The 21,907-nt window shown below is 48.6% G+C and overlaps 1 protein-coding gene across 3 annotated transcripts in view; it reads right to left on the minus strand.

Annotated features, from left to right (window-relative positions):
* The window catches only part of CDH8 (cadherin 8), a 632,421-nt gene that overhangs the window by 297,387 nt on the left and 313,127 nt on the right, over positions 1-21,907 (minus strand). The window lies entirely within an intron of this gene.

Here is a 21,907-nt window from a genome sequence, read left to right on the forward strand (position 1 = left end):
TTTAGGAGAATCATATTCACATTGAGGTATTCTCTACACAAGTGTTTATTATATCTAGATTTTTTTGAATTATAGTATACACGTTTGTTCATATTTTCATATATTTTTGTGTACCAGATCATTTAATTACACATTGTCAATTGTGGGTGTATTAAGGAATAAGGAGTATAGAAGAGATACCTATTATTAGGAGCGCAACACAACATGAGAAATAAAATCCATTGACTGATGAACATGAAAATCAGTGACAACAATCCAGTGATGACACCTCTTCTGTGAGACCTTCACCCCATACACTCATCAGAAATCTGGCAAACATAAGCCCAAAATGATAATAAAATCTTTGATGGCTTCCTTCACTCCTTCCTCATAGCGGACTCCAACAGAAGCGACCACAATGCACCTTATTAAAAAAACTCACACACAGAGCCCAAAAAATCTTTTTCTGCAGTAGTTTAATGGTGGACACAGTTTATGACATTTGGATATACATCTTGCTTTGTATTATTTACAGGTCCTTTCCGTTGGCATGCATTGAAAAAAGTACCAGTGCATCTGGTGTGGACTGACACTATGAATTCACTGACTGATTTCACTTGTTGCTTAGAGCAAATAATTACTTGTCAACATCTGCGATTATTCTATTTTTCTATTTCCTGACAAGCGCAACTGTTTGCACAAAGCATAGCTGGTAGTCATCCAACAACAAATAATTCCAAGGGCAAATTCAAGTGTGTAAACTACCCTCAGGCAGCTGGGTGCCTTTCTATCATCTTGAACCAGTCTGCCTAGTTTCCTCTGACCTCATTAAATCATTTTCGTCTTCATAACTGCCGCTCACTGGATATTTTCTCTTTTTTGGACCATTCTCTGTAAACCCTAGAGATGGTTGTGTGAAAATCCCAGTAGATCAGTACTCAGACCAGCCTGTCTGACACCAACAACCATGCCACATTCTAAATCAATTAAATCCCCTTTCTTCCCCATTTGGATTGTCAAGTACCGCCTGGTGGTATCTCTAGCAACCCAAAGGACAGGATTCCCCAGGGCACGGGGTCTAAGTCCCAGTCTGCTTATTCACCAGAGCCCCTGATGGTGGGGATGGACTTGGAGCAGACTGTGACCAGGTCGCGGCCCCTGAGTACACCCGCCCGTGGTAGAGGGAACCGCCAGAGTTATTTACCGGAAGAGAGCCTGATGTGAAGAGGCGGATATACCTGGGCAGCAGTGACAGGATCCATGCAGGATGGATGGACGGATGGATGGCAGGGTAGTGTAGCGTAGTCAGACAGGCCGGGTCAGTAACAGTGGAGGCAGAACGGTACAGAGCAGCAGACAGAGAGTAGTCGGGTCACACGCCAGGTCCAGCAACAGGAGGTCAGATAATCAGGGGTATCCAGGAGAGTAGTCAAACGAGCCAGGGGTCAGAGCAGGAGATGGTCAGCACAGGTCAGGATCAAGCAGGGTCGGCAACAAGGTAATCAGCAGGCACAAAGAGCAGAAACAGATAATAAGACCATACGGCAATGTGAGTCTGTGCAGGGCTGATTTAAATAGCGCGCCCTGCACTGTCATTGGTGCCAGGCGTGCGTCCGCGATTGCGAGTGCGCATGCGCGGCCGCCATTGCCGCAGCTGCCTAGGTCCTAGCACCCACCGGTTAGCGTGAATCGGCGTTCTGCGCATGCGCAGACCCGCGCGCTGCCGCGATCTCTAACACGGATGCTCGGTTTGAAATTCAGCAAGTTGTCTTTACCACATCTAGATGTCTAAATGCATTGAGTTGCTGTCATGTGATTGGCTGATTAGAAATTTGTGTTACCAAGTAATTGAACAGGTGTATCTAATAAAGTGGCCGGTGCGTATAGAAAGCCCTTAGCAGCATAAGAGAATGTACCACATTTACTTTGTTCCATAGGAGACAGAACAGTAAAAAAAATAAATAGAGGCAGATCTTCCCTAAAGCTGAACTCCAGGTAGATATAAAATATACTGATGAAAGCAGTTCTTCTCCATTTGTACGTCAATGAAAGTATTTCTTTTAACCACTTGCCCTCCAGAGGATTTACCCCCCTTCCTGACCAGGCCATTTTTCGCAATACGGCGCTGCATTACTTTAACTGACAATTGCGCGGTCATGCAACACTGCACCCAAATTAAATTTATGTCCTTTTTTTTCCTACACATAGAGCTTTCTTTCAGTAATATTTTTATTTTTTTGCACTATAAATAAAAAAAGACCGACAATTTTGAGAAAAAAATATTTTTTATCTTTTGCTATTAAACATGTTCAATAAAAAATTTAAAAAATCAGATTTCATCATAAATTTAGGCCAAAATGTATTCTGCCATGTCTTTGCTAAAAAACATCTCAATACATGTAAATTAATTGGTTTACGTGAAAGTTAAAGCATTTACAAATGGTGGTATATATACTGGAATTTTAATTTAAAAAAAATTTTGTACTAGTAATGGCGGCAATCAGCGACTTATAGCGGGACTGCGGCTAGCATTCTGACACTGGGGGGGGGGGAACTAACTTGGTGTCACTAACAATCCCAGTGACACCAATACAGTGATCAGAGATAAAAAAAATCACTGACACTGTACTAATGGCACTGGGCAGGAAGGGGATAAAATGTGGGGCGATCAAAAGGTTAACTGTGTGCTGTGTGTGTTTTACTAAGTGTGTTGTGTGCTCTGGTTCACTGTAAGAAAGCAGTGTGCAGGAGCTGACAGGGAGATCTGTGTTGTTTATACACAGGTCTCTTCCCCGTTGGAGATACTCGGCGATCACCAGGTGCTTGTGAGAAATCACCGGGCTGGGACCCACTGATTGACAGCTGAGGCCGCAAATGGCGGCATGGGTTGGGATGCGAGTGCGGCGTACACGTGCCCCCTACCCAGAACTGCAAAATCACGTGTATATATATGATTTTGCGAACCCGTGTTGCCCTGCAGCAGTATTTCTGCTATAGGTCGGCACGGAAGCGGTTAATACAAGCAGTGTGAGCACCTGAATTCAACTTGCTTTCTTTCTCATGCAGTCACACAGCAGAACCAAGAGGGGTGAAGGGTGAAACAGCACAAGCAGCCAATTAGATTTGTTGCAGTGAAAAGAGGATGCCGATAGTAGAAGAGAACAGAATCAAAGAGAAACTAAGTCATCACTCACTGCAGCCTCTTTAATATCCACAGCTCCAGGGAACAAGTGCTCAGGAAAAACAGCTTCTGACAACCTCCAGTTCTAATTATTCCACAAGAAAAGCCAGCCTTTTGATATATCAGCTTTAATGCTTATCTTTAATTGCAAACTAGTGTAGTATAGCTGATAAAAATTCTAACTCGTTTCAGCCATCAGACCATGATTAAGGCCTGGTGGCCGAAATGCATTGGAGTTTATATCAGCTGTACCCAGGGGCGGAATGACAACTCATGGGGCCCCCGGGCAATAGGGGATCATGGGGCCCCTGTGTCCTTGCCCAAACTCAAAAAAGCCTATGAAAAAGATACCAGGGGCATCTCATGGGGCCCCCTACTGACCCCGGGCCCTCGGGCAGTGCCCGAGTTTCCAAATGGTCAGTCCATCCCTGGATGTACCCCACCATTTTGTAATAAAGGATAAACATTTGTGCTGATATATCCAGCTTTTACTATGGATTGCTAAGTCATCACTTTGCTGCTTCTTCTTTCATGGTCCAGTCACATACCAGGGGAGAGACAAGACATGTAACTGTTACTTAAATGCAGCTGAAAAAAATCAGATCTCCTGCCCTGACAGACAGGGTTGTATAAATCTCAGGAATGAATGGACAGAAATATAAATCTTCTGATAGATAAAAAAAAAAGCTCCAATATATGTATTTCTTTTGTTCCATGGAGATCTTTTCTGTGGGGCTAGTGATTGTTATAGAGGCTCTCCACAGTAAGTCTCCTGGCTTGTTCATGCGTGCTAAGTAGATTTCTCAAAAGGAAGCCACAGCAAAGATCTTCATGGATCATGGGCAGGTAAATAGAGCATTTGGTGAGTCCATTACCTGTCCGTGATCTGTGTGGATCATGGACAAGCTAGCAGAGCATTTAGTGAGCTTGCTAAGCAGGGCCAGGACAAAAGATGGCAGGAGGGGCAGCCGCCCTGGGTGTAGTGAAGCAAGTGGGCAAAGAATGGGCGCAGGAAGGTAAAAACAGTGAGGGAGGAGGACACAGTCCCACAAATCCTGTCCCAGTACTGTTGCTGAGCAAAGTAGAAATTACATTTTAGGGAAAACTGTACTAAAAGTACAATTATCCTTTAGTCTAGGTTCACACCTAAACGTTTTCCGCTGTATTTTGCAGAAATGCACAGCAGTCCATTTAACATGATTTCCTATGGGACAGGTTCACATCTCCGTGTTTTCACCCGATATGCTTTTTGTAAAGGGTCAGAGACTTTTTTTAAATAAAAAACATTGCATTTTAGGTTCTATAGACTTATAGAAAGACATGTAGTGCATTTTTGATGCACTTTTGTTGCTTTTTGTGTTTTATTCTGCCCAGCAACAAATTGAAAAAAAAATGCAAAACAATTTCAAAATGAGGCAAAAACATAGCAAAAATGCATGTGCAAAAATGCGAAATCACCGCAAAAAAGCACTGCAGAAATACATCAAATGCAAACTGCATAGATGTGAACCTAGCCTTACACATTTCAGGGTTTTTGCACATTCTAATGTGATTGATACTTTAAAAAAATGTATTTAATGATGGATTAATATACACAGAGCATTATTAACTTGTCTTAATAACTACCTAGAATTAAGCTTTAAGTTATTTGTTTGCTGGCCGATCCTAGTCCGCACAAAGATTTAGAATTTTTAAATTTTAGGTACCTGTGTATCTGCCTTCAGGCAATCAACTTAAACCATTGTGACAAGTTCACTTTAAAGCTTTGATGTTTTCCAATCTTTACTTCTAAGCAGAGTGATTATGAACACATTGCACATACTGAATACTATAGGGTAATGTTTCTGCTTGCTGACAAAACAAGATTAAGGAGATCCATAAAAAAAATGTGAATGTGGTTGCTTGGTGGCGAAGCTTTGGTATATTTTATGTGCATTGCAGGCACTGATTCAGTGTCTGAGCATTATTCAAAAAGAATAATGCAACGGCTGTCATGGGGACTACAGGCAAACAAAGACTTTTCGTCCAGCAGATCTAAAACGTGTGTTGAAAAATTATCTTTCAAGGCCTAGGCTATAAAAATCAGCATAATGGACGTCTCACAATTCATAGTGCTAATTTGTTAGATGTGTGTAGAGCAAGACAATTATATACCATTAATAATGGTGGTGGTCTATAGCCTTCACATTCCTATAAGCCTTAAAGCAAAATCTAGGAATGTAGTCCATGACTTCCCAGAAGGAAGGATGGGGAGAGGTCTACACTAAGTTAATAGGGGCCTGAGGAACAGTGTCAATTATCATTCAGGATTTATATAGCGTTAACTATTTTCACATCACTTTTAATATAAAGACAGTACAGTTACAATACAATACAATACAGGAGGGATAAGAGGGCCCTGCTCATAAGAGCTTACAGTCTAATAGGGTAGGGCAAGAGGTACAAAAGGTAATAATGAGATGATGAGATGATGGAAGAGTTAAAAATTCAGTTAGTTGTAGGCATGGCAGGCTTCCCTGTAGACTCATTTCAGAGGTCGCCTAAGGCTAGGTTCACATCTCTGAGTTCCTGCTTGCCGCATTTTTGCGTGGGCACGAGAGCCCATTCATTTGAATGGACTCCAGTGCCCCGGGACACGCAGGGAAGAAGTCCCTGCACTTTGGAAAATGAAGCCCGCACGGGAACCTCAGTTCCCAGTATGGTTGCGATTTCCAGTGCGGCCGGCGTGCCATTAGAATTAATGACACCCGCCTGTGGGTCCGCATTCCTCTGTGTGGGTGGTGCGGATCCGCAGTGGCACCACCTGCACAGATGTGAACCAAGGGTAAAGGTGGCCAGAGCAGGAGATAGCTGAATAGACTAAGGTAGAGAGTTCCAGAGGATGGAAGAGGCCCTGAAAAGTCCTGGAGACGAGTATGGGAGGAGGGGACAAGAGAGCTTGAGAGCAGGAGGTCTTGTTTCTCAACCTTTTCCCAATTGGGATGTCCTTGAAAAGTATTTTAAGTCTCAAGGCACCCCTGTCCAAGTCTTGGTTCATGTCAATGCGAAATTGCACTTGTTTTTGACTTGCAGACTCTGCTCTTTAGGGGTGCCATTAATTGTTAATGGTACCCCACATATTGGCAAAGGCAGGGTGTTTTCGGTTCAGAGCATTTTCAAAAATGTATGTATACACACACACATACAGACATGTACACACACACACATATACAGACACACTCACACACCCACATACAAGGACACATGTATACACACACACAGACACATGTACACAGACACATGTTGTTAGGAATGGACTGGCCAGCAATGGTGGGACTCACCTGCCTTTTGATCTGCAGTACCAGGGCTGGCCAGCGGGTGCTCCCAGCAATCAGAGACTCAACCTTTCAGCCAGCTAACACCTGGAACTGATGATGCTGGGGTATTTAAGGGATGGCCAGACCCACAGACTCTGCCTTGGTGTTGTGTTTGTCCTGGGCCCTGTATCTGTCCTGCATCCTGTTTCTGTCCCTCTGCCTGACCCTCTGTACTACGCTGCTTGCTACCTGCTGAACCTGGCCTGTGACCCCGACCATTCTCCGCTTGCTCCCCCTGTACCTACCTGCCCAATTGATATTGACCCGGCCTGCCTGACGACGCTTGCTTGTATGTACTGTTATCTGTGGGTGGTTTGGTTTGGTTTGTTTGCACCGTATTATGTTTAGTATTGCACTGCGTTTATGTTTGTATGGTTAGTGTTAATAAATTGTATTGTTTATCACATATCGGAAGTCTGCGTTTCCCTGCATCAGTCACACACCTCTGGTCATACCTGGGAGCCCTGACATTACACCAAGGCCAATCCTGACCAGAAGTGGCTGCACAGGGAAGCCATCTTGGCTTGTTGATGGGAAGGATGGATCTTGATGAGGTTGAATATTTATATCTGCTAGTGTTTGATGACAGGGAGTATGCTTATCAAACTCTGAAGGAGTATACCCGGGATGAACTGCTAGAATGTATACGGCTCGCTCATGTTCTAGTAGATCAGGGCACAGAGTTCTCTGAGGTGCAGCCTTTGATTGAGGTTTGTGCTGAGTTGGTTTCATCTGGTTCCCCCGAATGCAGGGATGAATTTTTGCCACTATTTAGTGCAGACCAGGTAGAGTCCCTGGTGTGGTTATTAGAGGATGATGTGGGTTACTTTCTGGAGCGTTATTCCACATGTTCACCACAGACACTAAGAGTTTGTATAAACGCAGTACAGTCATTGACCAGACAGGCTTTGTGTAAGCTCAGCTTTGTTCAACCCATACTGCAGACATGGACAGATTTGTTGCACCCAGCCTCAGTCAGCTTACAAAGACCCAGTCCTGCTTCTAATCTATTTCCTCAAAACTCTATTCCTGCATTCCCAACAGCTCCTCCTGCCCTGCTATCTACCGCATGTCAGTACCCTGTTCCCACTCGCTGCACCTATCCTGCCTTTAACCCTGTAAAAGAGCCCTCTGTAGCCACCGCTCCCTCTCCTGTTCCATCCTCCAGTTCTTCTCTGTCTCCAGCTGCTCCATTCGTTTGCAGACCTGCGTTTACTTGCAGTGCTCCAGTAGTTAAAACCAGAAAAAAGCGAAAATTCTTTCCAACCAATACCATCCTGCCAGTATCCAAACCGGTGAGCCTGCCTTCCGTAGTTCAGCCTGAAGCCTCTCTTCAGCCTGAAGCCTCTACTCAGCCTGAAGCCTCTACTCAGCCTGAAGCCTCTACTCAGCCTGAAGCCTCTACTCAGCCTGAAGCCTCTACTCAGCCTGATGCCTCTACTCAGCCTGATGCCTCTCTTCGGCCTGATGCCTCTCCTCGGCCTGATGCCTCTACTCGGCCTGATGCCTCTACTCGGCCTGAAGCCTCTACTCGGCCTGAAGCCTCTACTCGGCCTGATGCCTCTACTCGGCCTGATGCCTCTACTCGGCCTGAGGCCTCTACTCGGCCTGAGGCCTCTACTCGGCCTGAGGCCTCTACTCGGCCTGAGGCCTCTACTCGGCCTGAGGCCTCTACTCGGCCTGATGCCTCTACCCAGCATGATGAACTGATCCAGCCTGACGATCCCATTAGGCCAGTTGACTCGATGCCCGCTGTTGATCCAGATGATCCGGTACCTGATCCGGTGCCCGCTGTCGAGCCAAATGACCTGATGCCTGGTGACCCAGTGCCCGCTGTCATACCTGGTGACCCGATGCCCGCTGTCGAGCCAGACAATCCGGTACCTGATGACCCGGTGCTCACTGTCGTGCCTGTTGACTCGGAGCCCACTGCCTTGCCAGATGACGCGGTGCCCGCTGTCAAGCCAAATGACCTGATGCCTGGTGACCCAGTGCCCGCTGTCCAGCCAGACGATCCAATGTCTGACCCAGTGCCCGCGGTCATACCAGTTGACTCGGAGCCCACTGCCTTGCCAGATGACGCGGTGCCCGCTGTCGAGCCAAATGACCTGATGCCTGGTGACCCGATGCCCGCTGTCCAGCCAGACGATCCAATGTCTGACCCAGTGCCAGCGGTCATCCCAGTTGACTCGGAGCCCACGGTTGTGCCTGGTGACTCGGTGCCCGCCACTCCGCCTGAGGGTCCGAGACCTGTCGTTCCGCCTGGGGGTCCGGCGCCCGCCACTCCGCCTGAGGGTCCGAGACCTGTCGCTCCGCCTGGGGGTCCGGCGCCCGCCGCTCCGCTTGAGGGCCCGAGACCTGTCGCTCCTCCTGGGGGTCCGGCGCCCGCCGCTCCGCCTGAGGGCCCGAGACCTGTCGCTCCGCCTGGGGGTCCGGCGCCCGCCGCTCCGCCTGAGGGCCCGAGACCTGTCGCTCCGCCTGGGGGTCCGGCGCCCGCCGCTCCGCCTGAGGGCCCGAGACCTGTCGCTCCTCCTGGGGGTCCGGCGCCCGCCGCTCCGCCTGAGGGCCCGAGACCTGTCGCTCCTCCTGGGGGTCCGGCGCCCGCCGCTCCGCCTGAGGGCCCGAGACCTGTCGCTCCTCCTGGGGGTCCGGCGCCCGCCGCTCCGCCTGAGGGCCCGAGACCTGTCGCTCCGCCTGGGGGTCCGGCGCCCGCCGCTCCGCCTGAGGGCCCGAGACCTGTCGCTCCATCTGGGGGTCCGGCGCCTGCCGCTCCGCCTGAGGGCCCGAGACCTGTCGCTCCGCCTGGGGGCACGAGGCCTGTCGCCCCGCCTGGGGGCACGATGCCTGTCGCCCCGCCTGGGGGCCCGATGCCTGTCGCCCCGCCTGGGGGCCCGATGCCTGTCGCCCCGCCTGGGGGCCCGATGCCTGTCGCCCCGCCTGGGGGCCCGATGCCTGTCGCCCCGCCTGGGGGCACGATGCCTGTCGCCCCGCCTGGGGGCCCGATGCCTGTCGCCCCGCCTGGGGGCCCGATGCCTGTCGCCCCGCCTGGGGGCCCGGCGCCCGCCGCCCCTCCTGGGGGCCCGCCGCTCCGCCCGGGGGCCCGGCGCCTGCCGCTCCGCCCGGGGGCCCGGCGCCTGCCGCTCCGGCCGGGGGCCCGGTGCCTGCCGCTCCGCCCGGGGGCCTGATGCCCGCTGTCGAGCCAGACAATCCGGTACCTGATGACCCGGTGCTCACTGTCGTGCCTGTTGACTCGGAGCCCACTGCCTTGCCAGATGACGCGGTGCCCGCTGTCAAGCCAAATGACCTGATGCCTGGTGACCCAGTGCCCGCTGTCCAGCCAGACGATCCAATGTCTGACCCAGTGCCCGCGGTCATACCAGTTGACTCGGAGCCCACTGCCTTGCCAGATGACGCGGTGCCCGCTGTCGAGCCAAATGACCTGATGCCTGGTGACCCGATGCCCGCTGTCCAGCCAGACGATCCAATGTCTGACCCAGTGCCAGCGGTCATCCCAGTTGACTCGGAGCCCACGGTTGTGCCTGGTGACTCGGTGCCCGCCACTCCGCCTGAGGGTCCGAGACCTGTCGTTCCGCCTGGGGGTCCGGCGCCCGCCACTCCGCCTGAGGGTCCGAGACCTGTCGCTCCGCCTGGGGGTCCGGCGCCCGCCGCTCCGCTTGAGGGCCCGAGACCTGTCGCTCCTCCTGGGGGTCCGGCGCCCGCCGCTCCGCCTGAGGGCCCGAGACCTGTCGCTCCGCCTGGGGGTCCGGCGCCCGCCGCTCCGCCTGAGGGCCCGAGACCTGTCGCTCCACCTGGGGGTCCGGCGCCCGCCGCTCCGCCTGAGGGCCCGAGACCTGTCGCTCCATCTGGGGGTCCGGCGCCCGCCGCTCCGCCTGAGGGCCCGAGACCTGTCGCTCCTCCTGGGGGTCCGGCGCCCGCCGCTCCGCCTGAGGGCCCGAGACCTGTCGCTCCTCCTGGGGGTCCGGCGCCCGCCGCTCCGCCTGAGGGCCCGAGACCTGTCGCTCCGCCTGGGGGTCCGGCGCCCGCCGCTCCGCCTGAGGGCCCGAGACCTGTCGCTCCATCTGGGGGTCCGGCGCCTGCCGCTCCGCCTGAGGGCCCGAGACCTGTCGCTCCGCCTGGGGGCACGAGGCCTGTCGCCCCGCCTGGGGGCACGAGGCCTGTCGCCCCGCCTGGGGGCCCGAGGCCTGTCGCCCCGCCTGGGGGCCCGATGCCTGTCGCCCCGCCTGGGGGCCCGATGCCTGTCGCCCCGCCTGGGGGCCCGATGCCTGTCGCCCCGCCTGGGGGCCCGATGCCTGTCGCCCCGCCTGGGGGCCCGGTGCCCGCCGCCCCTCCTGGGGGCCCGCCACTCCGCCCGGGGGCCCGGCGCCTGCCGCTCCGCCCGGGGGCCCGGCGCCTGCCGCTCCGGCCGGGGGCCCGGCGCCTGCCGCTCCGGCCGGGGGCCCGGCGCCTGCCGCTCCGCCCGGGGGCCCGGCGCCTGCCGCTCCGCCCGGGGGCCCGGCGCCTGCCGCTCCGCCCGGGGGCCCGGCGCCTGCCGCTCCGCCCGGGGGCCCGGCGCCTGCCGCTCCGCCCGGGGGCCCGGCGCCTGCCGCTCCGCCCGGGGGCCCGGCGCCTGCCGCTCCGCCCGGGGGCCCGATGCATGTCGCCCCGCCCGGGGGCCCGGTGCCTGCTGCCCCGCCCGGGGGCCCGGTGCCTGCTGCTCCGCCCGGGGGCCCGATGCATGTCGCCCCGCCCGGGGGCCCGGTGCCTGCTGCCCCGCCTGGGGGCCCGGTCGCCCCGCCCGGGGACCCAGTGCCTGCTTCTCCGTCCGGGGGCCCGGTGCCTGCTGCTCCGTCCGGGGGCCCGGTGCCTGCTGCTCCGCCTGGTGGCCCGCTGCCTGCTGCTTCGCCTGGTAAACCGATGTGCCTCTGCCCGGAGTCCTGCCCGATGTGCCTCTGCCCGGAGTCCTGCCCGATGTGCCTCTGCCCGGAGTCCTGCCCGATGTGCCTCTGCCCGGAGTCCTGCCCGATGTGCCTCTGCCCGGAGTCCTGCCCGATGTGCCTCTGCCCGATGTGCCTCTGCCCGGAGTCCTGCCCGATGTGCCTCTGCCCGGTGTGCCTCTGCCCGGTGTGCCTCTGCCCGATGTGCCTCTGCTCAATGTGCCTCTGCCCGGAGTCCAGCCCGGTGTGCCTCTGCCCGGAGTCCAGCCCGGTGTGCCTCTGCCCGGAGTCCAGCCCGGTGTGCCTCTGCCCGGAGTCCAGCCCGGTGTGCCGCTGCCCGGAGTCCTGCCCGGTGTGCCAGTCTTTGATATCCCGCCAGTTACCAGACCCGGGCGGTGGAACATTTTGCCCAGCTAGGACTGTTTGGAGCGTCCTGAGGCCGCTCCTTGGGGGGGGGGGGGTACTGTTAGGAATGGACTGGCCAGCAATGGTGGGACTCATCTGCCTTTTGATCTGCAGTACCAGGGCTGGCCAGCGGGTGCTCCCAGCAATCAGAGACTCAACCTTTCAGCCAGCTAACACCTGGAACTGATGATGCTGGGGTATTTAAGGGATGGCCAGACCCACAGACTCTGCCTTGGTGTTGTGTTTGTCCTGGGCCCTGTATCTGTCCTGCATCCTGTTTCTGTCCCTCTGCCTGACCCTCTGTACTACGCTGCTTGCTACCTGCTGAACCTGGCCTGTGACCCCGACCATTCTCTGCTTGCTCCCCCTGTACCTACCTGCCCAATTGATATTGACCCGGCCTGCCTGACGACGCTTGCTTGTATGTACTGTTATCTGTGGGTGGTTTGGTTTGGTTTGTTTGCACTGTATTATGTTTAGTATTGCACTGCGTTTATGTTTGTATGGTTAGTGTTAATAAATTGTATTGTTTATCACATATCTGAAGTCTGCGTTTCCCTGCATCAGTCACACACCTCTGGTCATACCTGGGAGCCCTGACACATGTACACACGTGCACACACACACGGACACGTGTATACACACACAGCCACATGTATATTGCCTTTTTAAAAGTTGCAGTACGGTTCCTCCCATCATATATCCGGGTACTGCACTGAAAGGGGAGGCAGGAAGCACAGTGGACATTCCCCCTTCCTTTGCTTTTACTTTGCTGAGTGTACTCAAAAGTCTGATGGAACTCCCTCATTGCCGAAGTGCAGTTCAGCTGGGGATCGGGGGGTCGGACTCATCTGACAGCTTTTCTCTACCAGGATGCCGCGGCACCCCTGAGGACCTCTGGCGGCACCCCCGTTGAGAAAGGCTGCTTTAGGCTAAGTAATTAAAATGGACGAACAAGTGGGATTTTTAATGCAGAAGAGACTTGCTTTGACTCATCTGCATTAAAACTCTTTACATGCTTGTCCGACCTTGTACAGTGAGCCACGCACGTGCAGCTCACTGTTCAACTTCAGAAATTCTGAATCTGACTTAACTCCAGCACATGCATAGGAGTGATGTCATCTCCTCCCAGCCAATCACAGCAGCCAGTGATTAGGACCTGGAAGTTGACTGCCTAAAGATGTCAATGGCCAGGGGGGGAGCTAGAGATTGCTACATTGCTGGAGTATGGCTCCGCTTTATTTCACTGGGCAATTGAAAGTAAGTGGAGGGATTCAAGGAGTTCTCTAATTTTGTTTTAATGGAAAATATAGTACTGTACATCACAAGTGAGTACATTTGTACTGATGATTCAAACCACTCACAAAAACACCTGAAATGGGGGCTCAGCAGGCCACCCTAAATACCAGAGCAATATATGAGAGCAGATCAGTAGGGGTTTGTTAACCCTTTCCCACCCAGCTCCAACATCTCAAAGACAGGACTGACTACCTAGTCATGTGACCACTGTAATTGACTGTCAAGTGGTCATGACTACAGTTTGTGAGCTGTCTATAACAACTCTGTCCAAGTGCTGGATGTCTACAGTGAGTGTACTCTCAGCACAGAAACCTCTGCCATCCATGGACAGATATGTGCGGCATGTGGGCTTTAAAGCTCCCTCCCTTTTTGCCAAAGCAAATATTAGTTACGTGGAAAGCAAGATGTTAACATTTGTATATTTCAGTTTGAATTCATTTTTTGCATATGTATTGCTCTGGTATTTATGGTACAGTATGGTACGGTATGCTATGGTATGGTATGGTTCACCAACAACACCATCAGGAGCAATGATGTGCTGGAGTAATTGCACAAGAGCTGAAAGAGGAGAGAGTAGAGCAGAAAGACTGAGATACAAAGAAGGATGAAGTAAAGTGAAAACAGGAAGTTTTAAAATAGAAAACTGAGGAACTGAGGAATAGAACTATGAAAGCTTTAAAAAAAAGCAGGATTAGCCACCAGTATTGCTAGTTGTCTCCCTGCAGGTGATCTTTTCCCCCATCACAGACTTACTATTCCTTGTTTTGCATAGTGTCTTTGTGTGGAGGTGGCCATCTTGGTAGAAGCAGAGCTTTGTATCCTCATGTCAGAGCCTCCAGCAAGGAAAACAGTGAGCAGCACAGTGCTGACATCACCTAATGATCACTCCAAATGTCCTGAGACTAGCATCTAGGTGTTGTCACATGGTAGAGATACAGATATGTGTGTGGGTGGGGTCTACCTCCGCTCGTGAATATGAGGTACCTTTGGCTCGCTCATCAATGCCTAGGGCCATGCACATGCAACATTATGGTGGGACTCCAACTTAGAGATGAGCTGTTCACTGTGTTTAGCTGTGTTACCTACAGAGTCCCTCTGTGAAAGTATTGTCATGTGTCACCACACACTTTACTACAGAGAATTTGAATTTAGGAGGGACACTGTAGCACCCATTCCCTCTCCACCAGTCTGGCATACCCCTGTCACCTCACTCCCAGTGACAGAATGGGGTCCTGCACGGACCTTATGCGTGCTCTCAGTTAACTCTTCCCTCTCCTGTACCATGCGGGTAGGCTGTGTGTCTCCATAATGTTGGTTGGGTCCCGAACTTGGGGAGCTGACTGCTGGGGAGGACGTAAGTGCACCAACCCCATCACTACCAGAGGACCCTGCACCCATGCGAGGTACCACACTTCATAGCCATAGCAACTGCATTTGTTTTCCAATTTGCCTTGTTAAGTTAACCTTCAGAAGTGGTCTTTCTTCATACCCCATATGTGCTTTACAGATTCTGTTCTTCTGATACTCCAAAATCTACCATGCACCCCTTTGAAGAACTTCATACCAGGCTCAAAATGTTTAAAAGCTTTACTGAAGATGCTTCACAGTAACATGCAGTGTAAATTACTTAACCCTAATTGACTAAATGTAGCTTCCCAGGCATACCTTGACACGGGCCTGAGTCTATGGCATTCCCTAATGAATGGTAGCTGTTCGGCAGTCCAGTGTTCCGAGGTAAGTTCCTTAGCAACCCCAGTCCATGGCAGCAGACATGAGTCAGAGCAGGAGTGGGCTCTCCGCAGGCCCAACCTCCCCCTTTTTATATTATACTGGGTGGGAAGGCAGGACCAGAAAAGCCCAGGAAAAGGAGGCCAGAAAATTTAACCCCTTCCCCACCTGGGCAGATTAACTAGCTGGCTCAGAACAGAACCCATCTTATTGGCAAGGTGTCTACATATGGCTCAAAGCACAGGAGTGCCTAGGCACCCTAACACACTAGAAAATGCACTGCTATATATCAAGAAGCATTCAAAAGAAATGTAAAGTTCCAGGATACCTCCTAGGCAAAATTATAATTTCTAGATCTTCCCTATGACATAGTAAATCTTCAATTTTTTTAATTCAAGTCCAAAAAGCCACTATTATTGTTTTTCCTTAAAGTAGAACTAAACTCAAACTGCATTAACTATTTTTAATCCTTATGCTGTTAGAATTAAAAACAAAGATAGGAAGGTATATTAAATTTGTTTGTTTTAAACTTTTTTTTACATTTCTTCAGTTGCTTCCTGGTATCTGGTCTAGGCCATAGTGATGTCATATATCCGAGGAGCCTCTGTGGGCAATTTTCTTCTTTCATCTGTAAGAGGGGCTTTCTTAACTATGCACGCTCTCCTGCCTGCATGCCTGAGCATCTCCCTTGGATTCCAGAAAGTAAATGCTACTGAACAGGGGCGGACTGACAACTCATGGGGCCCCCGGGTAATAGGGGATCATGGGGCCCCTGTGTTCTTGCCCAAACTCAAAAAAGCCTATGAGAAATTTACCAGGGGCATCTCATGGGGCCCCCTACTGACCCCAGGCCCTCGGGCAGTGCCCGAGTTTTTAAAAGGTCAGTCCGCCCCTGCTACTAAATCATCTGCCCTTACTAAAAATGGCCGCAGCTAAAAATGCAAGCAGGGTGTTTTTCAGTGATTTCTCACCAAAATAAAACATGGAGACATGGATGAATGGGTGAATTTGCCTTGAATAGTAAAAATGTATTCAATAGCATTTTCAGTCTGTGGTGCTCAGACACAGTTGAGTTTCACTTTAAAACATACAGAATAAAGAATAATATAATAATAATAATGAATTCACTAACAGGTCTACAGTAAAAATATTTGTGAAAAAAGTAGCTCCATATTTTGGATCCCAAACTTATAATGTTTCTGTTGAATATTACTAGGAGGTTGCCACCAAAATGATATATATTCCTTTCTTTTCACCAGCCACTGTTCTGAATTAATTTGGTCCCATGAGCAAAGTTAGATGCGCACATGGTTTTAGACTGCACCGCTGGGATTTTTGTGCATTTTAATATATCACAATTGGCTGTTATAGTGAGAGGAATAGAGGTTACCACTGTAATTTCCCCAGAAGTTAGTCACGGGGAAGTTAAGTAAACATTTAGCTTTCTTAATTAAATGTCAAGCTCACTGGTCCATCCCTAAATCCATAATGTCAATTTGCTTTTTCAGCACAGTCTTAAAGAAAAATGTTTATAAAGTATGTTCCTTCAATAGAATGGGAGAAAAGCATACACATTAAACGCCAGGGAGAAGAGTAGAAGAAAAATTAACTTTTTAAGCCAACAATGTGATATCATTCAGAAAATGTGGCTATTCTTGATTTAGCTATCTTGCTTTTTAATCTTTTTCATTGTAATTTACCTTTTTTTTGCATCAGATATGTTCTGTGTTTTACTTCATTAGTGTGTTGGTATTGATATCTTGTAAATTGAGAATTTAGACATGGAAATCCAATTTCTTTGTTTAATGGAGCACAAAGTCGTGGAATTGGTAATATAGCACAGCTTGCATTTCTGTCATATATGACTTTTCCTTTTTTAAAGGGTTTGTTTTCCATGAAAAATCCTACCAGGACCATACTTTTTGATGTGCGTAGACATACTTGATAATTATAATGTGGTATTATAGCCTATGACACAGTTTTTTTTTTTAATCTATTTTTATTTATTTATTTTTATTTACTTTTTTCATTTTTATGTATTTCATCTTTATTCATTTGTTTATCTTTTTTAGTTTTATATAAAAAGGAATATGATATTGAAATACATCTACAGAGGAGCAAACTATTTTTTATGACTGTCCAAGATACCAGTTTTGTGTCATGTGCATGTTTTTGTGTATGTCACGTGTTTTTGTGCATGTTAAAGCAATATTAAAGGCTTGTTATTTTTATTTTAGAATAGCAAGCATGTCATACTTACCAGCTCTGTGCAATGGGTTTGCACAGAGCAGCTCCAGTCTTCCTCTTCTCTGGTCCCCTCCTGGTGCTTCTGGCTCCTCCCCCCAGCCGAGTGCCTCTATAGCAAGCTGCTTGCTTGATTTTGGTAAGCCCTTGTGGGCTTTTGTCATTGCCAGTGAGGAGGCAATGACAAAAGCCCACAAGGGCTGAAACACATTAGCAGATTTTGTGTAATGGATCTTTTTTTTTACTCCTGATGGCCATGCAATAAAGTTTTTTAAGAGTATCGCACACCGGATTGCTGACCTTTCTCTAACTGGAATTGAAGAGGCAATATAATGTCACTGGATGATCCTGTCCCCATGTCTACCTGTTATTGGAATAGTGTCTCTCTACAGGGCATGTCTTGTTTATCCCCATGTTTACTTGTCAGTTGGCATATGTTCGTGAATGGGAAATGTCATGTTAGGCAAGAGGTGTTTTTTTCTTTTTGTGCAGGTTGCTGTTCATCATGATTGCTGTTGGATCTAATTCTAGGGACACTTATTTTTTAATAAAGAACTTGACAAAAACTGTGTTTGTGTTTTTATCTTTTGACTTTTTTTGGTGAATAAGTAGGGGTACTATGTACCCCATACTGAGTCACATCCGGAGCTAGGGCCCCCTTGTTAAAGAGCGCTTCCAGATTCCCATAAGCCCCCCACCCACAGACCCCACAACCACCAGACCTAAGGGTCTGGTTTGATTTTGGGGGTGACCCCATGCCATTTTTATAGAAAAATGCTGGTGTGGGGTTCCTCTCAAAATCCATTCCAGACCCAAAGACCCTGCTATGGATTGGGAGGGGGCCCAAGATGTTTTTTTTTTCAACTTTTTTTTTTTTAATTGATGACACAGGATTGGTTTACATTCTGCAAACAGTGGGGAATCCCACTGGCAGCTGATGAGTAATGGTTGTTAAGGAGGCAGCAGCCACCTGCTACTTAGCAACAACCAGTTATTCATAATAAATTCAGAAAACTTTTGAACAAATTTGAAAATGACATCATACGAATGAAAAAAATCAACAAATACTTTATTTGTTTATTGTAATTTTTCGTTATGACTTTTTCTGATTCATTGCCATTCATTTCTATGTCCATTCGGAAACTTCGGATGTATCCAAACCTCCGAAAAATGTAATTTTCACACGTAAAACGAATGCAAATGAACCGAATTGCACATGTCTAGTCAGTAATGTATAAAGATTAGCTGTAGGGGATAATATGCTGTTAACTACTTGATTGTCCTCTGCTTGCTCTTTGTTTGGCAAAGCTTCCACAGTTCAGTTCCTCTTTAAAGCAGACCTTACTTAAAATTTTTGGGGATTTTTGTTTGTTTGTCTTTTGTCAAATGTGTGCGTGCTAAATAATAATGAGGTCACAGCACCCCCTGACAATACCTTCATCTGCTTTTCTCTCTAACAGGATTTGTTTAGATGTTATCCAAAATCAGCATCTAGTTCCTGGGTTGAGATGCTAGCAAAGATGACACAATCATGTAAATCCTGATATATGATTTCTTTGGCTGCAATAGACTGATGACATAATCCCACCCTAAGCAATTTCATTTGACTAGAGCCCAAAGTTGAGCTTGGCTAGAGTTTCCTCTTTTAGGACTGCTGTTTACTATACCCACTTCTGGACCATCAAAAGCAATTGGAGCAGTTAACTAGCTCTCTTGGTAACTCCCATCCCAAAGAGAGTCCCGAGCAGGGGCGGACTGACAACTCATGGGGCCCCCGGGCAATAGGGGATCATGGGGCCCCTGTGTCCTTGCCCAAACTCAAAAAAGCCTATGAAAAAGATACCAAGGGCATGTCATGGGGCCCCCTACTGACCCCGGGCTCTTGGGCAGTGCCCGAGTTTCCAAATGGTCAGTCCGCCCATGGTCCCGAGTGACCATCCGGCATGTCCACCGGCTGGCCAGAAATCTTGGTGTTTTGAATACTTTCAAGTGTAGAGGAGGGGTTTAATTAAAAAAAGTGCCACCCCGCCCCTCCCACACATGTGAGGTATAATCAAGATCATCAGATCAAGGGCAGTAATTCTAGTACTAGACCTCCTCTGTAAATCTAAAGTGGCAACCTGTAAAGGCTTTTAACCAGGTGCCTATGAATAGTAAACTTTTCTTTGTCGCCATTGGACAGGCATGACCAGTTTTAAAACATGACATGTTTGGTATCTATTTACTCAGCATAACATCAACTTTTATAATTTGCAAAAAAATGGATTATGTATTGTGTTTTTTTGCAATTAAATTCAAAAAAGTGTATTTTTTCCCAAAAATTGTGTTTGAAAAACGGCTGCATGTGGCAAGAATGCAAAAATCACCAATGTATTCTCTAGGGCCTCTGCTTTAGGAAAAAAAATAACATTCGGGGGTTCTAAGACATTTTCTAGCAAAAAATACAAATTTTAAAATGTAAACAAAAAAGTGCCAGAAATGGCTTGGGGCAAAAGTGGATACAGATGGTGTTATTATAGTGTATGTCAGAAATATGTTCATGCAGACTTGTAAAGTGGCTAGAAAATTCACTTTAAGGGCTCTTTAAATTTAATGGACACTGATGTGTATTTTCATTTGTCTTAGAATAATAATGCATACGCATAGGTTTAAATGAGTCCTTTGGGTCATTTTAGGATGTTTGTCAGGCACCCTGATGGAAAATCCTTTCTTTCAATGCAAAGTTTTGACAGTTGTCAGCTCCCCACTTGCACCTCTTCCAATCAACAGTTTCCCATTTTGACATCGTGAAACAGCTCTGCCCTTGGAAATCCAACACTTTCAGTGGGTAGTCAAGGACAGTCACAGGGCTATATCACACAGGAAACTGCCTAGCACTTTAAAGGGAAAATCATTTTAGACCTGTTTGTTATCGAATCCATAAGCAGCTGTTCATGCTTTCTTTGTTGGCAGCCAAACATTTCTGGCTGTCCTAAGCCCAAATCAGTGCCAAAATTTTTCTGTTTTGGGTTAAGATCTACTATGTCTGGAGCAAATGATTTGATAAAATGAAAGAATATCTTACAGTATATTTAAAAATTAGATTTAAAGTGAACGTGTACAGTGTCTGGACTAGGCAAATTCTACAAACAGTCTACATTCACTGTCTCTACAACCCTCTGCAGACCCCATCCACCACTACCGCACCTAAAAATTCCCAGTCAAGTTTAGAGTTTCACAAAGTCAAACCTTGGTGAGAGTACATCCCTCAACTCCAACTGTCCCCACCTGAGAGCCTTTGGGCTTGATGACTGGCAGCTGAGGTAGGTAGCAGGGGAGCCTAGTTACATTATAGCTGTGTCTGGAGCTACTACCCTCTTTTGGGAACCAAGCCCATCTGTCCCTCTTTCCATCTCAGTAATTTTGTTTTTTATTGTTGGTTTAATCAATTTTTTAAATCAATTTTTAATGGTCTCAAGTTGCATGTGACAAGGCAATGTCCTTTGCCTAAATGCTTTGAGCTATAAGGTGCCCCTCTTCCCCATCTCAGATAGTTGGCAGATACAGTATGTTCTAGTATAAATCGCTATTGTGTCTACTATTAAGCAATGCTGTTACCTTGCCTAATCTAAGAAAAATACAAATTTGTCTTAAAGTGGAACTTCACCCAAAAGTTGTTTTTTTGAACAACTAGCACTTTCTTTTTTTTTGGGGGGGGGGGGTGGAATCGGGTACCAGATCTTGACAGATAGCCAGCCCCACTTCCGGTCAGATCGTCTAAAACTGCTACAGGGCGGTTGGCAAGTGTGTGTATATATATAAGGCTGCACAGTGGCTAAGGGGTTAGCACTTCTGCCTGGCAGCACCAGGGTCAATGGTTCGAATCCCAACCATGGCACCACCTGCCTGGAGTTTGCATGTTCTCCCTGTGCCTACGTGGGTTTCCTCTGGGTACTCCTGTTTCCTCCCACACTCCAAAGACATGCTGGTAGATTAATTGGATCCTGTCTAAATTGGCCCTAGTATGTGTATGTATGAATGTGAGTTAGGGACCTTAGATTGTACGTCCCTTGAGGGTTAGAGACTGATGTGAATGTACAATATATATGTAAAGTGCTGTGTAAATTGACAGCACTATTTAAGTACCTGAAATAATAAATATATATATAGACCCTTTGGATCTGAAATCTTTAGCACTAGCCATGCCTCCAAGTCCCTACCAGCTTGAATGGGGCTGTACTCCTAACATTTCTAATGTAGGAGTACACTCTATTTCAAGTCTAAAGCCTCTTACTTTGCAGGCACAACCAGTACCAGAAAAGATTTCAAGGTGTAGGTGGTATAATACTGAGGGAATGTATAACCTCATACTGTTATACTAAAATCTGATAGTATAACATAAGAACGGGTGGAACATGTAACATATTCCCAAAGGTGAACTTATCCTTTAAGGCCCTATGCCTGCTGAACTTTTTGCTATCCCTCCCAGTAGCAGTGTTTAGGCAGAAAATATGCTTTGACACTTTTAAACACGTGCAACGTGTTTAGGCGCTTTTGGGCACATGTAGGTGCTTCAAGTGTTTGGGCTTTTTTTCGTTTAATTGACCATAATAATAATTTATTCTGGCCATGTAATTAATTAACGCTCAAGCGCTAAACGTACCTAGCTTTGATGCACATTTAGACATTTTTACAGGTGTCAAGCATTTTTCTGCCAAAAAGCCAGCTCCTGGATGCAATGGCAGCAGGGGCGGACTGAACATTTGGAAACTTGGGCACTGCCCGAGGGCCCGGGGTCAGTA

This window comes from Staurois parvus, unplaced genomic scaffold (assembly GCF_062004578.1).
Source record: "Staurois parvus isolate SC_StPar_1 unplaced genomic scaffold, SC_StPar_1.0 ptg000498l, whole genome shotgun sequence".
Classification (NCBI taxonomy): Eukaryota; Metazoa; Chordata; class Amphibia; order Anura; family Ranidae; genus Staurois; species Staurois parvus.